The following is a 19241-nucleotide window of genomic DNA, read 5'->3' on the forward strand; positions in this document are numbered from 1 at the left end:
CGAGAGAAAGAGAGAAACTAATGTATTTTCTAAGCCAGTGTTGGGATTGCATTATCATATGAGCTAAATTATCCTAATATATCGTACGTTAAACATCTGTACAGATTTCCTTTCTTTTCACTCAAAATCTTTCTAGCCGCCAGTTCTGGTTAGACCACTGCATAGAGATGGATAGAGGGCACACTTTCCACTAGACGGTGAAGCCCTCTATTGGGTTTGCTATCAAAAAAAGCTATCAGAGGTGCGCCCTCTATCCATTTTTATGGTCAGCTACATTTACATTTTTACATTTTAGTCATTTAGCAGACGCTCTTATCCAGAGCGACTTACAAATTGGTGCATTCACCTATAATATCCAGTGTCATGAGATTTTTCGAAACAGTCTTTTCTCCACTCACTCGAGAACTAAATGTATAAGTCGAAAATCGGGTAAAGGAAACGCATCCAGCAGAGATGTTGATCTGAAAGTAACACGTACACTACTAGTTACTGATAATAATAAGTAATCTGATTACGTAACGCTTTACTGGCCTATGCTTTTATGTGTTACATCCAAACACACTGGCCTATGCTTTTGTAATGTGTTACCCCAAACACACTGGCCTATGCTTTTGTAATGTGTTACCCCAAATACACTGGACAATGCTTTTATGTGTTACCCCAAACACACTGGACAATGCTTTTATAATGTGTTACCCCAAACACACTGGCCAATGCTTTTGTAATGTGTTACCCCAAACACACTGGCCAATGCTTTTGCAATGTGTTACCCCAAACACACTGGCCAATGCTTTTGTAATGTGTTACCCCAAACACACTGGCCAATGCTTTTGTAATGTGTTACCCCAAACACACTGGCCAATGCTTTTATAATGTGTTACCCCAAACACACTGGACTATGCTTTTATAATGTGTTACCCCAAACACACTGGCCAATGCTTTTATAATGTATTACCCCAAACACACTGGCCTATGCTTTTATAATGTATTACCCCAAACACACTGGACGATGCTTTTATAATGTGTTACCCCAAACACACTGGCCAATGCTTTTTAATGTATTACCCCAAACACACTGGCCAATGCTTTTATAATGTGTTACCCCAAACACACTGGACTATGCTTTTATAATGTGTTACCCCAAACACACTGGCCAATGCTTTTATAATGTATTACCCCAAACACACTGGCCTATGCTTTTGTAATGTGTTACCCCAAACACACTGGCCAATGCTTTTATAATGTATTACCCCAAACACACTGGACTATGCTTTTATAATGTGTTACCCCAAACACACTGGCCAATGCTTTTATAATGTGTTACCCCAAACACACTGGACTATGCTTTTATAATGTGTTACCCAAACACACTGGCCTATGCTTTTATAATGTGTTACCCCAAACACACTGGACTATGCTTTAATAATGTGTTGCCCCAAACACACTGGACTATGCTTTAATAATGTGTTACCCCAAACACACTGGACTATGCTTTTATAATGTGTTACCCCAAACACACTGGACTATGCTTTTATAATGTGTTACCCCAAACACACTGGACTATGCTTTAATAATGTGTTACCCCAAACACACTGGACTATGCTTTTATAATGTGTTACCCCAAACACACTGGACTATGCTTTTATAATGTGTTACCCCAAACACACTGGACTATGCTTTTATAATGTGTTACCCCAAACACACTGGACTATGCTTTTATAATGTGTTACCCCAAACACACTGGACTATGCTTTTATAATGTATTACCCCAAACACACTGGACTATGCTTTTATAATGTGTTACCCCAAACACACTGGTCTATGCTTTTATAATGTGTTACCCCAAACACACTGGTCTATGCTTTTGTAATGTGTTACCCCAAACACACTGGCCTATGCTTTTGTAATGTGTTACCCCAAACACACTGGCCTACGCTTTTGTAATGTGTTACCCCAAACACACTGGCCTACGCTTTTGTAATGTGTTACCCCAAACACACTGGCCAATGCTTTTGTAATGTGTTACCCCAAACACACTGGCCTACGCTTTTGTAATGTGTTACCCCAAACACACTGGACTATGCTTTTGTAATGTGTTACCCCAAACACACTGGACAATGCTTTTGTAATGTGTTACCCCAAACACACTGGACTATGCTTTTGTAATGTGTTACCCCAAACACACTGGTCTATGCTTTTATAATGTGTTACCCCAAACACACTGGTCTATGCTTTTATAATGTGTTACCCCAAACACACTGGCCTATGCTTTTATAATGTGTTACCCCAAACACACTGGTCTATGCTTTTGTAATGTGTTACCCCAAACACACTGGCCAATGCTTTTGTAATGTGTTACCCCAAACACACTGGACAATGCTTTTGTAATGTGTTACCCCAAACACACTGGACAATGCTTTTATAATGTGTTACCCCAAACACACTGGACTATGCTTTTGTAATGTGTTACCCCAAACACACTGGTCTATGCTTTTGTAATGTATTACCCCAAACACACTGGTCTATGCTTTTATAATGTGTTACCCCAAACACACTGGTCTATGCTTTTGTAATGTGTTACCCCAAACACACTGGCCTATGCTTTTATAATGTGTTACCCCAAACACACTGGTCTATGCTTTTGTAATGTGTTACCCCAAACACACTGGCCTATGCTTTTGTAATGTGTTACCCCAAACACACTGGTCTATGCTTTTATAATGTGTTACCCCAAACACACTGGCCTACGCTTTTGTAATGTGCTACCCCAAACACACTGGCCTATGCTTTCACCTTCATTTCAGCGGCAAAACGTCTCTTTAGTTAGACTGGTGAATCAGCACTAACTCCCACCTCAGCATCATCCACCAGCTTGAAATAACATCAGACACTTTAAACCCCTCTGCCTGCTGGGATCTGCTGAAACTAAGCGTTGGTGGATACATGGGAGAGGTTGTGTGGAAGAGTACAGCACATGACTGGAATGTGAATGTGAGCTATAAAGGGCTGAAACACAGCAGAGAGGGAATGTGGTTTCACTGTGTTCCACTTGAGAATGACACTGATACATGGAACGACCAAATGCCAACACACACATTAGTTCTGTAATTGAATTTACAATGAAGCGTAGCCTAGTCAATAAACACACACAAAATCACATAGGAAAATGAAAACATCCTTTTGTCCCCACTCTCCTGTAATCTGTCCCTGACACAGAGCAAGGTAGTACAGCTGTAGTTCTGGTCACCATGGAAACCACTCTCATACCATCGCTATGCTGCTGCCTCACCAACCGTCATAATCTATGAATGGAAGGAGATGGAGAGACAGAAAGAGGGAGAGACTAAGAGAGAGAAAGAAAGAGCAAGAAAGAGGGAGAGACTAAGAGAGAGAAAGAGAGAGAGCGAGAAAGAGAGGAAGAATGGCTTTGCCTGTAAGGATACAAGTGTAGGCGTCTTCACGATAACAGAGGAGAAACTGTAAGGGTTCAGGGTTGGAGAGTTAGAGAATACTAGTTAACTGTAAGGGTTCAGGTTTGGAGAGTTAGAGAATACTAGTCAACTGTAAGGGTTCAGGGTTGGAGAGTTAGAGAATACCAGTCAACTGTAAGGGTTCAGGTTTGGAGAGTTAGAGTTAGAGAATACTAGTCAACTGTAAGGGTTCAGGTTTGGAGAGTTAGAGAATACTAGTCAACTGTAAGGGTTCAGGTTTGGAGAGTTAGAGAATACTAGTCAACTGTAAGGGTTCAGGTTTGGAGAGTTAGAGAATACTAGTCAACTGTAAGGGAAAGGAGAGCATTTATCAGTAAGGGAGGAGAGGACAAGAGAAGAGAGGAGAGGAAAGGAGGGCAGTTATCAGTAAGGGAGGAGAGGACAAGAGAAGAGAGGAGAGGACAAGAGAAGAGAGGAGAGGACAAGAGAAGAGAGGAGAGGAAAGGAGGGCAGTTATCAGTAAGGGAGGGGAGGAGAGATAGCCTGGAGACAAGATGTGGTGTGTGTAATGTGGTGGATGAATCAGAATTAGTTGGGTAACATAGATAATTAAGATGTTTTATTTCCATAATATGCTTATGTGAGATACTTGTCATATGTGAATGTATTGTTGAACCATGTGAAGGGATGGCGTGATTAATGGGGAACCAATTATTTGTCTCCACAATATCTGTGCGCAAGTCACTCCCCTCAGTGAGCTTGTCCAGGAGTGGAGTCAAGAGGGGGTTTACTTGAGATGGGAGTATCTAGAGTTGTCAATTGATTTATGCCATTGGATGAGCTAATGGTTCTGTTCTATACCGTACCAGGGAGTGACGGTTCCAGTTTGGGGTAGGAGGACCAGACACTGTTCTATACAATGAAAACTGTTGATACAGCAGTTGCTGTCTGCTATGTTTTATAGATATCTTTCATACAGAACTTAACCTTTGTGAACTGTTCCTAAGATCTGTTGTTCGTCATGTACGTTGAGAGGGGTGGGTCTTGGGTATAAAAGATCTTTGTACTTTTGTGTAATGTCTTTTCAATGGCATCATTGAAGGTCAAGTGCTTTTGCAAAAGCATCTTAATAATTAAAGATGTACTTTTAAGTATAACTGACTTGTGTGTGAAGTTTGTAACTCTCCTCATTTGGTAATGCAGAAATTAGCCACCACAGTAACCAGAGATAGAGAGCCTGGAAACAAGATGTGGTGTGTTACCAAGATAGAGAGAGCCTGGAAGAGTTTAGAACAATGCCTCACTGTCTCATCTTCCTGGCATCTGAGAAACTAAGCCGGGTTGGAAGTAAAACAACATCCCATACAGATAACCAGGAGATGGACCAAGGTGGGTTATGGGAAAGGTAGAAATGACTGACTAAGCATTTTTTAGGGCCTATATAAGATCTGTTTTTTCATTATCAGTTAAGCCCTTGGCAACACACTTGAGTGTGGGATCGACGGTTTCATTATTGCAATAATTAATCGATGTTAAATAAAGATGATTGCTTGAATAATTGTCCAAGTCTCTCTCAGTACTGAAATTTCCACGACAGAGTGCACTAGATTCAGCCTTGGGATGTAGCAGACATTGGTCTGTGGAAGGGGAGTGTTGGCAATACAGTGGCTGAGGGGAGTCTAAAACAGCATTATCAGGTGCTGTGTGGGAGGCACAGAGTCCACAGCACAGTCTCTTATAGTGCTGCAGGAACTGACCCAAAAGGAGAGGATAACTCCCTATAGACAAGCAGAGAGCTCAGAATAGAAGTTGCACTTAGGCTCAGATTACCCCACCTAAATCCCAACTTTCACCATTAGTGGGAAAACACCAAACTGGCCATAGCTCAGTGTTTAGAAGGACTTCATTCTAGTCAGAGAGGGGCAGTAGCATACCTGTGGAGGTAGTGAAGGAGGTTATTGCCATCCCGATGACCTGGCTGGGCTTGTCGATGATTATGTAAGGGTTTTTGAGTACGGAGGATCCCTGTTCGGTGTGTACAGGGGTGGAGGTGAGGGTTTGGGGGAGGGGAGAGTGGCTGGGTGTGGAGATGGGTGAACCTTTGGGACCAAAACAATATCACAAACACGCTGCTCATTGTAAAGATATTCTTTATAAAGGCTCGCACACGTCGCACCAAATGTGGATCTAGCATTCATCTGCCTGCCGTTTAGCGCACTGTGTTTTAGGGACCGCCAGCTGTAGACGTCTAACTGACAACATTTTTCAGGCTATTGTGCACGTGAAATCGGTGCACACTCGGTTCACAAATTACGTTCAGAGGTGCTAAGTACTCTAGGCCAGCAAACGTTATTGATGTGTCTTAGCCCTGAAACATTCATTTTTCATAAAGCTCTGAATCCTCGCAAATACAGGCCATGAACAATCACAAGTTGTGCTTTAGTTTCAACAGCCAATGTATCTAAAGATTTCCCCTTAGACATTTGTGTGCCCCAATTTAGAAATTGAACCCCATTTCAAATCTGTGTAATTTCTTCTGTTTCCTTTGAATAAGAAAATAAATGACATGAATGAAATAAACTGACTGACTACCATAACAAAAATCCTATCATTCAACAGTTCCACCCCTTATCTACCTCCCTTCCTCCTTCCACTCCAATACCAACAAATCCCATTGGTAGGTAGTTACCTGACACAATCTCACAGCTCATTGTGATTGGCTCAAAGGATTTTCCAGGGGACCCGGAGGGGCTGGGCGCCTGACCCTGTGGGACAATGATTGGCTGGAAGGCTGAGTTGCCGTAGGAACCCAACGCGATCTACTCTGTGACTTTAGGCCGGGATGGGGTGCGTTCCGAGGCTGAAGGAAGCACGCTGTACACCACGGACCTCCCCGCTTTGATGGGCAGACCTGGATGGGAAAAGAGGATAGAGAGAGAAGGTAATAACCATTAAAAACCACTCTGGGCATCATCTACAATATAATTACCTTCATCCTGGCACAAAGAGATAGGGAGAGAGAGAGAGAGAGAGAGAGAGAGAGAGAGAGAGAGAGAGAGAGAGAGAGAGAGAGAGAGAGGGCTAGAGAGAGACGGGAGATGAGATACGGTTTCTCAGTCCAGACTCATCAATCATTCACTATAGGCCTGCAGAGGAAAGGATTAGAAATGTAAAAAAGAGAGGTAAAAAATAACAGCACATGGGCTGGTCGTGATTCACTGACTAGGAGATGAAAGTGACATCATTCCAATGCAGTTACAGCTATTTATTTTGCAGTTCACGTCAAGGCCTCACTTGAAAATGTTTGGATGTTCTATGGTGTGCAGTTATGCTCGATGTCTCGGTCACAACTCTGATAGAACTTGACTGAATAGAACCAGAATGACAGCCATATTGAATTAACACATTTAAGCATTTAACATTAACATTTAACATTTAAGTCATTTAGCAGACGCTCTTATCCAGAGCGACTTACAAATTGGTGCATTCACCTTATAATATCCAGTGGAACAACCACTTTACAATAGTGCATCTAAATCTTTTAAGGGGGGGGTTAGAAGGATTACTTTATCCTATCCCAGGTATTCCTTGAAGAGGTGGGGTTTCAGGTGTTAACCCATGAGTGCACTTCAAATGGCAGTGGTCCGAGGGCTTATCCTGTTCTAGTAATTATATATCTATGACCCCATGTATCTCACCTTTCTCTGCGATGGTGCGGTGGTTGCACTGTGAGAGAGGGAATAGCTGCAGTGGCCAGAGACTGTATGTATGTATATATACAGTGCCTTTGCAAAGTATTCAGACCCCTTTACTTTTTCCACATTTTGTTACATTATAGCCTTATAAATAAAATCCTCAATCTACGCACAATACCCCATAATGAGAAAGCAAAAACGTTTTTTTGTTGTTGGTTGAAATACCCTGTTTCCATAAGTATTCAGACCCTTTGCTATGAGATTCGATATTGAGCTCAGGTGCATCCTGTTTCCATTGATCATCAATGAGATGTTTCTACAACTTGATTGGAGTCCACCTGTGGTAAATTCAATTGATTGGACAGGATTTGGAATGGCACACACCTCTTTATAAGATCCCACAGTTGACAGTGCATGTCAGAGCAAAAACCAAGCCATGAGGTCGAAGGAATTGTCTGTAGAGCTCCAAGACAGGATTGTGTCGAGGCACAGATCTGGGGAAGGGTACCAAAAAATGTCTGCAGCATTGAAGGTCCCCAAGAACACAGTACCCATCATTCTTAAATGGAAGAAGTTTGGAACCACCAAGACTCTTCCTAGAGCTGGCCACCCGACCAAACTGAGCAATCGGGGGAGAAGGGCCTTGGTCAGGGAGGTGACCAAGAACCCAATGGTCACTTTGACAGAGGTCTAGAGTTCCTCTGTGGAGATGGGAGAACCTTACAGAAAAACATCCATCTCTGCAGCACTCCACCAATCAGGCACATGACAGCCCGCTTGGAGTTTGCCAAAACGCACCTAAAGACTCTCAGACCATGAGAAGCAAGATTCTCTGGTCTGATAAAACCAAGATTGAACTCTTTGGTCTGAATGCCAAGCGACACATCTGGAGGAAACCTGGCACCATCCCTACGGTAAAGCATGGTGGTGGCAGCTTCATGCTGTGGGGATGTTTTTCAGCGGCATGGACTTGGAGACTGGTCAGGATCGAGGCAAAGATGAACAGAGCAAAGTACAGAGAGATTCTTGATGAAAACCTGCTCCAGAACGCTCAGGTCCTCAGACTGGGGTGAAGGTTCACCTTCCAACAGGACAACGACCCTAAGCACACAGCCAAGACAACACAGGAGTGGCTTCGGGACAATTCTCTGAATGTCCTTGACTGGCCCAGCCAGAGCCCGGACTTGAACCCGATCGAACATCTCTGGAGAGACCTGAAAATAGCTGTGCAGCAACGCTCCCCATCCTAACAGAGCTTTAGAGGATCTTCAGAGAAGAATGGGAGAAACTCCCCAAATACAGGTGTCAAGTTTGTAGTGTCATACCCAAGAAGAATTGACTAATCACTGCCAAAGGTGCTTCTACAAAGTACTGAGTAAATGGTCTGAATACTTAGGTAAATGTAATATTTCCGTTTTTTATTTTTAGAAATTGGCAAACATAAAAAAAATGCTTTGTCATTATGGGGTATTGTGTGTAGATTGATGAGGGGGGGAAAAAACAATTTAATACAGTTTAGAATAAGGCTGAAACATAACAAAATGTGGAAAAAGTGAAGGGGTCTGAATACTTTCCCGAAGAAACTGTGTGTGTATATATATATATATATCCTATATATATATCCTATATATATATACACACAGTTTCTTCGGGAAAGTATTCAGACCCCTTCACTTTTTCCACATTTTGTTATGTTTCAGCCTTATATATATATATATATATATATATATAGAGAGAGAGAGAGAGAGAGAGAGAGAGAGAGAGAGAGAGAGAGAGAGAGAGAGAGAGAGAGAGAGAGAGAGAGAGAGAGAGAGAGAGAGAGAGAGAGAGAGAGAGAGAGAGAGAGGGGATAGAGAGATATATTTTGATTTGTTTAACACTTTTTGGGTTACTACATGATCCATGTGTTATTTCATAGTTTTGATTTCTTCATTATTATTCTACAATGTAGAAAATAGTACAAAATAAAGAAAAACCCTTGAATTAGTAGGTGTGTCCAAACTTCTGACTGATACTGTGTATTTATACGAGGAACATTAGCTGGTGGGAGAAATGCAATAAAGGGTAATCCTCGGTTCTCCCCACGCCCAAAGTTTATGTTCACAATGTGCTTGTATTCTGTCAGAATGCCCAAATGTTAGAAAGAATCCAATCAAATTCATGAATCAAGATTTCCAATCAGTCTAATTTGCATAAACATTGTGATTGAATGATAGCTGTGAGGGTTATCAAATCAGGATCAAATCCTCTGATCTCCTCGAGCTCATTAACAATGACAAGGAGTGGCAAAGAGTGTAATGTTATCTACAGAGACTGGTACCCAGGCTACCTTAGATGTGTCAGAATAAAAAAAGGCTTTAGCTATGTCTCTGTGGAGTTCAGTTAGTTTGAGCCGGCCAGTCAGCCGGACAGTCAGCCGGCTGTCGCCAGTCATCTGCCAGTTCTGCCAGTGATATATCACAGTCAAATTTGCCAGGTTGGTCAACAACGTCTGCCAGTCAGTCAACTAATCAGTCTGCCAGTCAGTCAACTAATCAGTCTGCCAGTCAGTCAACTAATCAGTCTGCCAGTCAGTCAACTAATCAGTCTGCCAGTCAGTCAACTAATCAGTCTGCCAGTCAGTCAACTAATCAGTCTGCCAGTCAGTCAGGGTGCGTCTGGGTTACTAAGAGCCTTGTGTGTCTGGTCAGCTAAAAACAGCCAGAGGGCTGAGAATCAGAACGACCCTGTGTCTGATCCTCTGATTCCCTATGGGTATTCTAAAGCAGGATCAACCTCTATGTGGTGTCAGGGCTCTGAGGCTGAGCTATTCTAAGGTATTAGATATTTGTCTTTCTGAGTGGTTACACTGTCTGTAGGTGAAGGGTGTGTCAGCACGGTTTAGTCATATTGACTCCTGGTCCGACTCAGACTGCTCACACAGATCATAGGAACTAAAGTGTGTATCAGGTGTGTCAGCGGGATCTGTAGAAGTTGCCCTTAGGCACAGCAGGTCTAGGATTAACTTTCCCACCCCAAATCATAACCTGGTCTTAGATCAATCAGTTTCTCTAGGGACTAGTAGTGCGTGGGTCAGCTGTTTGTTCACCAGCACCTGCTAATAACTCATCTGCAACTGCCGACTATGTTATCAAGCGAATATCTGAGGTACACACCCAATCCTAACCCACTAATATAGAAAATGCGCTGCAGGCTACAGTCAGAGATGGCAGAACTATTTTTTGGCAGGGGGTGCAGGATTTTCTTTTGCCTGCTGGGAAAACGACCCAACATGTTTCTGATAAGATTTCAGTTAGGCTTGGATGCATATTTTATGTGATTGAAATACTATCAGCTTCTATGATGCTGATAAAGATAGCACCTCTAAAGACAATAAATAACTGTGCATTAGCATTCTCTCAAGATGCTGAATTAAATAAATATTTCTCCACCCCTGTTCCTGAGAAAAAAATGTAGCCTACATTTGGTGCATCATTTTACTGCAAGAAATGCTTAGTTCTGCAGGAGTTATTATTATGGCTATGTGAGAGGTTATAGATCTACAGTCAGTGTCCAGATTTCAGTTTCCATTTAACCCGTCTAAACAGTAGGCTACAGTTCCCTTGACGTGCCATAAGCCTATTTGAAGTTCCTGTCTTGTTACTGTCGAATTTGTATAGCGCCTCACAATCACACAAAACACTGCTATCATCCTCTTTCACCATTTCACCAAATATTTCCCAAACATGACTTTTCTGGCCCTCCCTTCTCTTTATTTTCAACCCTCCATTTCGCAGCTTTCCTTTTATTGAATTAAACTCCGACATTGTGCCTCCGTGGATTGATATGAACGTTTTCTGCCCGTTTCCAAAAGCATTTGGCGTGACGGCAGGCTATTTGGCGCGCGTACAGTTAGGCCCTAAAGTTTAGGCTTATGCATTAATAGCCTAAAATAATGAAAGAAAAACCTCAATGTAAATATAAATTGCACAATAATGGATTCATGGATTTTTTTTTGCTTCACCCACACAGTATTTAATTACCCTTAACCCGCCCGGACTGCGGCTATAACCACGGGGACGGCGGGTTATGAGTCAACCCACGCATCAATAGTAGAGACAATTTAACCGAACTAAGTACTGTGTGCTGTCTGAAAGGTTTTTGGTGTCTCACGTCCACATGAGGGTGCTATTACTCCATGACATTTCAGTTTGTGATGGGAGCGTGCATAACTACTCAAGCAGTCTAACCAATGAGGCCTGAGGCTGAGTGTCTGTAAAGCACTTTATGACAACCGCTGTTGTAAAAAAATGTATTTATAGAAAATAAAAACATTTGATGGGTTGAATTTGATTGCAACAGTTTCTGTACTAGCTAGGCCTACATCCTTGTCTGACCAAACAAAAGTTGCTCAGAAAACTTTTGTTGACCTGTAATATCAAATGAAACGGTGTAACCAGGGGCAACACTAAATAGATGATAGTTTATCAGATGAAAACAGAGAGTCTAAACCTTTCTGCTGTTGCCTGAGGCCTGCATTAAAAAAAGCATCACCCCCAGTGATCAATTCAATAACAAGACGCGCCCTACCGCCATAAAATACTGTCACACGCAATCACATTAACATCAGAACACACACAGTACACACACGCATGCTCGCTCGCTCACACACACACACACACACACACGCATGCTCACACACACGCACACCTGACTTCCATCGGGTCATTGGGCTTGTAGCTGGGGTTGTTGACAAAGTGGTCGTTGCTGGGCTCTCTTCTGGAGCCTCTGACGTACACCATCCACTTATGGGTGGACTGGTCATTCTTCTCCCGCTTATCAGGGGGATATACCTGTGAGACAGTGAGATATAAGGGAATGGTTTCTATTTGCATAACACTAAATAGCAGCAATAGCAACTAAGGCTGAATTATTTGATACTGGGAAAGAGGGAGAGAGGAGAGAGGGGAGAAATGTTTGTTATCCTCTGAATGACAGCTGGAGGGAGGGAGCTGCCTCGCAGGGGGAGAAATATGGAGCTGCCTCGCAGGGGGAGAAATATGGAGCTGCCTCGCAGGGGGAGAAATATGGAGCTGCCTCGCAGGGGGAGAAATATGGAGCTGCCTCGCAGGGGGAGAAATATGGAGCTGCCTCGCAGGGGGAGATAAAAAGAGAGAGAGTGTCTTTCTCGTTAATGGGATCCCAGAGAAATAGGGCACTTAAACCTTTCAACACTTAAAAAAAAACAAAAAAAAGAGTAAACCAATTCCAAATATATTTCATAGGCCATGGTAGTACATGATAAAGCTTTTTCAGACAGGGAGTCTAGTTACTTTGTGAAGTCAGGTGACAGAAGTAGTAATTACTGTTTTATGTCACTGTTATGACACCTTATGACAGAGGTCATAGCCTTGTTGTGTTCTGGTATAGTGTCTCCCTGTAACCCCTAAACAGGCTTTGAGATCCAGGGGGAAAACATGTCAGTGATCAGGACACAGAGACTCTTAATGTGCTGTATCAAGATCGGGCTTGCATAACATGCACCCAGTGACCCAACTGCTCGCTGTAACGTGAGGGAACAAAAACAAGGTGTGCTGACTAAATGCTTACAGTACTGAGAAACTCAACTGTATACCAAAGGCTTGCAACACACTTCTGTTGTTCATATCTCCCTGTGTCTGTCACAAAGGACTAGATACATTGTGAAAGGGTTTAGAAAGTTCACTGTGTCACAAAAAAATTATGGGAACCACTAGCTTTGTTTCCATCAACTTGTCCAGTGATTTTTTTGGTCGACATTTACAAAGTTTGCATAGAAAACAGATGCGATTGTCTGCTAGGGTGAGTTTCCAAAAATAAAATGCAATAATTGACTTGCCATAATCTAATAATTCTCATGTGCCAAACGTATCGCCACAGTCCGTGCCATGGTAAAACTTGCAAGCAGTAGGCATTTATAATTAAATGTGGAGTGGAGCTTATAGTTGCGTAATTAGCCTACATCACGTGCCCCGCATACCTTCAAAAGTATTTGGCAATCATCATTTATTAGAAAAACAGAGTTTCCACCATCATTTGTCGCAATAAAGAAAGTTTGACAAAATAAAAATCCACCGTTGTCGAACAGATAAAAATGTGATTTTTAGAAAATGTCTTTTATATGTGTCTTTTCCATTATACATGTCTCAACAACAACAAAAAATAGGTGACATTGCTTTTGTCGAATAAACCTGGGTCAATGGAAACATGCTTATTGTCTTGAAAAGCTCTCAGATTCTACTGAGTAAAAAACTGGAAAACTCATTGATAATATTAGCTTTTTGACTTGTGTGCGTCACAATAGTCTACAGTGCCTCCCTCTCCTTGTCTCCTATACTAACCTGAAAAGACAGGAGAGGTGGAGGCAATTTGCTCTCATCTGGCCAAGTCTTTCAGATCAGTACGGATGAAGGAAAGAAGACGAGGAGAGAAAGCCACATCAGCCAATTGAGATGTGGTCCTTAACTCCTCACTCCACTTCCTTGTGTTGCGGCCCGGCCTCGCTTCGGCCGGCCCCCATCCTCCCTCCAAGCCTCCTGTCCGGCCCCTCGCCCTGCTGGGACAGGGTCACCGAGGGCCCCAGATAGTGGGCGTCCGAGCCCTGGTCGAGGGGGGACGAGGAGTGGGAGGGCAACTCCAGGAAATGCTTGATGGCCGGGTGGTTCAGCACCGCCGGGTCACTCTTGGAGGCATGCTGGGAAACGTAGGAAAGGAGAGGGGATGTTCCACCTTGATATCCTTTCCTTCAGACAAAGAAAGATACAGCTATAATAGGCAGCTGAACGAATAGGGAAGTTGTAGAATACATGGTGTGAATTGGTTACAGATGAACTAAAACGGACATCAACGGAGACACTGAAGCTTTGTCCTGCAGTATAAGCATGTAATTAATTACAAACAATGAAAGGCAATAAACATGTAATGAAAACAGGCTGCTAGTATGCATTGGAGGTGTTAGTACTTTTGTCCACTCGTAGTTATGTTAAGGCTCACCTATGGCGATATGATACTCATTCTGTAGCTGAGGTCAACAGTAACCTGTACAATCACTTCCATCTCATGTTCTTTGTTCTTCATCTCCAAAGAGAACTGATCTTTGATGACGGCCTCAATCTTCTGCACCGTAGCTTCCCTCACTGGCAAGTCTCAAAAAAGTATGAGAAAAGACAGAAGGAGAGACGGTAGGTCACATCTTAGCATCACCATAGAGATACTGTGTTCATACAGTCCAGACAAACACAGGAAGGCTGCAATAGTACAAAAGCATGTGTTTATCAAACATCTACAACGTGGTCTGAAATTGACACCCTTAATTAATAAATATGAGCAATAATAAACTTTAGAAAATAATCATTATATTACTGAGCTATATTGTATGCTAAAAAAAAAGGGAAATTATATTATTTTATACTAATACAACTGCTCAGAGAAATATATATTGTTTAACAAGTAATAATAAAGTAATTAAATAAAGGTAAATGTCAAAATTATTGACACCCCTAAAGATTCTTATAAAAGTGGTCAAAAATGTAGTATTTGGTCCCACATTCTTAGCACACAATGACTACACCAAGCTTGTGACTCTACAAACTTGTTGGATGCATTTGTTGTTATTATATTGGTTGCGATACTTTTGCTATAAATAAGAATAGAATATGTGTCTAAACACATCTACATTAATGTGGATGCTACCATGATTCTGGATAATCCTAAATGATGAGTGAATAATGAGTGAGAAAGTTACAGAGGGTCAAAGATCATACCACCAAGACATGCTAACCTTCCCTGTTATTACTAACGGTGAGTGGTTAGCATCTCTTGGGGGTACTCATCATTATTCAAGATTCATTCAGGATTATCGATAATCAATGTAGCATCCACATTAATGTGGAAGTGTTTAGAAACATACTATATTCTTATTTACAGTGAAAGTGACTCCAAAATGACACCATACATTATTTACCATTGGGCACAAAACAATTATTTATTTTATACAGACATTACTGCTCATATTTATCAATAATTTCGGACCTCACTGTCGATAGTGCTTCGTCTCAATCCTCTGGTTCTAGTCTTACCATTTTGTTTCACTACTGTGTCGCTTGTTCTCCTGAACCAGTGCGATGTCCTCACAATCTGGGTCCTTCTCGTCAGCCTTCCTCTTGATGCCTGACATGTCTTGTCTTGTAGATGGAGACAACAGAAAAGTGTCAATTGAAACTCTTGTTGATTAATCTGTGCAATTTGGAAACCATGTCTCGGCTGCTTGCTCTAAGAATACGAATGTAGATACACTACATGGCCAAAAGTATGTGGACACCTGCTTGTCGAACATCTCATTCCAAACTTGTAAGATGAGTGGAATCTGTGAGGGTGAACAGGTGGTCACGGGTCAGGTGACAGAGGAATGGATGAGACTGAGGCAGGAATTCCTTTAACCATAAAGTGGTATATTTACTGGGTAGTCTGTGCTGCATAACAAAGGAAACAGAATAACAGGTATCTAATCAAATTCATAATCACAAAGATCAAATCATAACAATCATTCATTATTAACATCATTTAGGGAATTCAACAATCCAGTTCATTAATAAGTCAATAGGAATCATCGGTGAGTAATTTAGGCTCGTAACTATTTATCATAAATCATGAAAGAATAATACAAACAGTGATCGGTTATTCAATCCATAATCGCCATTAGTTGGATATCAGAGTCGATCAATTCAACAAACAATGACTTTCTTATTTCACCCTTTCAAGTGTCTTCATGTGTACATGTAATTTCATGACATATTAACCATATCGATTGCATAATTGGCCTATTGTGATCCGTAGGGCCGTGATCATTGACCATTCACATTACACAATATGTTTGGAGCGTGCGCTCCAAGCCGCGCTCCGCGGTAATAACTCTAAATAACAACTGATGGCCCACTCTCCCGATCGCAACAGATAGTTCAGATGAAAGGTAACAGATTCGGTGGATTTAAGTGGATTCATGGACGCACTGAATTTCTGGATTAGACAGAGTGAAGGAAGAGAAAGCAGCGCGATCGGGCGATGGCAATTTCCTCCTTTTATGGAGTGGAGATCTGTCAGACATTTCCACCTGACCTAATTAAAGCGCCCCTGGCCCAGCTGAGTAAGTGGCAATGAATTAAAGGATTATTCCACCAACTCCATGGGCTTTTTCTACAAAATCATGGTCATTAATATGGAGTTGGTCCCCCCTTTGCTACTATAACAGTCTCCACTCTTCTGGGAAGGCTTTCCACTAGATGTTGGAACACTGCTGCTGGGACTTGCTTCCATTCAGCCATAAGGACATTAGTGAGGTCGGACATTGATGTTTGGCGTTTAGGCCTGGCTCGCAGTTGCCGTTCTAATTCATCTCAAAGGTGTTCGATGGAGTTGAGGTCAGGGCTCTGTGCAGGCCAGTCAAGTTCTTCCACACCGATCTTGACAAACCATTTCTGTATGGACCTCGCTTTGTGCACGGGGGCATTGTCATGCTGAAACAGGAAAGGGTCTTCCCCAAACTGTAGGCACAAAGTTGGAAGCACAGAATCGCCTAGAATGTCATTGCATGCTGTAGCGTTAAGATTATCCTTCACTGGAACTAAGGGGCCTAGCCCGAACCATGAAAAACAGCCCCAGACCATTATTCCTCCTCCACCAAACTTTACAGTTGGCACTATGCATTCGGGCAGGTAGCGTTCTCCTGGCATCCACCAAACCCAGATTCGTCTGTTGGACTGCCAGATAATGAGCGTGATTCATCACTCCAGAGAACGCATTTCCACTTCTCCAGAGTACAATGGCGGCAAGCATTACACCACTCCAGCCGAAGCTTGGCATTGCGCCTGGTGATCTAAGGCTTGTGTGCAGCTGCTCGTTTTTTAAAAAATTAACTCAGTAGTGAGTTGCAACCGACAGACAATTTTTACACGCTACGCGCTTCAGCACTCCCGTTCTGTGAGCTTGTGTGGCCTTCCACTTCATGGCTGAACCGTGGTTACTGCTAGATGTTTCCACTTTACAACAACACTTACAGTTGACTGGGGCAGCTCCAGCAGGGCAGAAATTTGACGAACTGACTTGTTGGAAATGTGGCATTCTATGACAGTCACTGAGCTCTTCAGTAAGGCCAAATTACTGCCAATGTTTGTCTGTGGAGACTGCATGGCTGTGTGGTTGATTTTATACACCTGTCAGCAATGGGTGTGGCTGAAATTGCCAAATCCACTAATTTGAAGGGGTGTCCACATACTTTTAGTGTATATATATTTGCATTTACAATCCCTTTGTTTTTACACTGCTGCTACTCGCCGTTTATTATCTATACATAGTCACTTTACCCCAACCTACATGTACAAATTACCTCGACTAACCTGTACCCCTGCACATTGACTCCGTACCAGTACCCCCTGTATATAGCCTCATTATTGTTATTTTATTGTGTTACTTTTTTATTTTTAAAAGTTAAGATACCTTAATAGAAAATGACTCAAGTAAAAGTGAAAGTCACCCAGTAAAATAGTACTTGAGTAAAAGTCTAAAAGTATTTGGTTTTAAATATACTTAAGTATCAAAAGTAAATGTAATTGCTAAAATATACTTAAGTATCAAAAGTAAAAGTATAAATCATTTCAAATTCCTTATATTAAGCAAACCAGACGGCATAATAAAAACATTTTAAAAGTTATTTAATTACGGGCAGCCAGTAGCCCACTCCAACACTCAGACATAATTTACAAATGAAACGTGTGTTTAGTGAGTCTGCCAGATTAGAGGGAGTATGGATGACCAGGCATGTTCTCTTGATAAGTGCGTGAATTGGAACATGCTAAGCATTCAAAATGTAACAAGTAATTTTGGGTGTCAGAGAAAATGTATGGAGTAAAAAGTACATAATTTTATTTAGGAATGTCGTTAAATAAAAGTTGTCAAAAATATACATTGTAAAGATACCCCAAAAAACGACTTAAATCGTACTTTAAAGTATTTTCTACTTAAGTACTTTACACCAATGCACTGGGTATTTGTGCAATTTATAAACAATGTCACTGCACTAGCTAGTGTAGCATGTTACCTAGCAAACATAAGCTGCCAAATAGGAATGTGCTAAATAGAAACATTATCTATTTCCAAAAACAAATCCCACAAAACATGGCATTCATTTGAATGGCTAGATTTGCGACATAGCTATATTTAGAGTGGCTAGCTAGCTATGTCGACTAATTTAGCATCTAGCTAGTTAGCTATCTAGCCATCTAACTGGAGCTCTATGCAAAACGTTTGCATTTAGCATAGCTAGGTGGTACATGCTAGTTACTTGGCTAGTTAGCGTAAAATAGAGCTGCAAGTCGGATTCACTCTCCCACTCAACACCGATGTATAGTTAGGCCTTTGAATTAAATATTAGCAAGCAGCTAGCTAGCTACCAGAATCACAACATAGCTAGCTAGCTACCAGAATCACAACATAGCTAGCTAGCTACCAGAATCACAACATAGCTAGCTAGCTACCAGAATCACAACATAGCTAACTAGCTTGCAGAATAACATAGATAGCTAGCTACCAGAATCACAACATAGCTAGCTAGCTACCCCCATGTTCGATAATAAACCCTACCTCACGCTCGTGCTGCAGAAAGATGCTAGCAGGCTAGCTAGCTGAACGTGTGAAGTGATTGTGTTTGCAAGCAAGCATTTAGCCTGCTTATGTAGCTTGATAATTAATTTTCTGCGAGGTGCATTGAATGGACGTTTCTATATCAAGTTCAGTTTTCATTTAAAGCTAACTGGGATAGCTAACGTTTTAGTGTGTATATAGCTAGAATCTCGAACTAGCTAGCCACTTGCTAAACGCCAACACAGATGGGCCTTGCAATTCCTGCGACGAACCAGATGAGGGCGCTATAAAAACAGAATCTTAATTCAAATTGCACAGAATTAGAGTTGAAAAATTCCTGGAACTTTCAATGAATTCAGTTTTTCCAGAAATCCTGGTTGGAGGTTCCGGATTTCCAACTTATTCCCTCTTGATACCAGGATTCTTACTTATTCCCTCTCCAACCGAGGGAATTTATTGAACG

The 19241-nt window shown here is 41.8% G+C and overlaps 1 non-coding gene across 2 annotated transcripts; it reads right to left on the reverse strand.

The window, feature by feature from the left end:
* Positions 1–5371: 5371 nt before the first annotated feature.
* Positions 5372–19049, reverse strand: LOC106569645 (uncharacterized). Of its 2 annotated transcripts, none has more exons than XR_006758824.1 (7): positions 18779–19049; positions 15223–15327; positions 14138–14289; positions 13486–13887; positions 11816–11958; positions 6121–6342; positions 5372–5530 (listed from the first exon to the last, which is right to left on the reverse strand). It is a non-coding gene; the product is annotated as an uncharacterized protein (transcript). The 2 variants fall into 2 exon arrangements; XR_006758825.1 differs by lacking the exon at positions 18779–19049 and adding an exon at positions 15465–15590.
* Between the last annotated feature and the right edge of the window lie 192 nt (positions 19050–19241).

The sequence above is a fragment of the Salmo salar genome, chromosome ssa14 (genome assembly GCF_905237065.1).
Source record: "Salmo salar chromosome ssa14, Ssal_v3.1, whole genome shotgun sequence".
In the NCBI taxonomy this organism is placed as follows: Eukaryota; Metazoa; Chordata; class Actinopteri; order Salmoniformes; family Salmonidae; genus Salmo; species Salmo salar.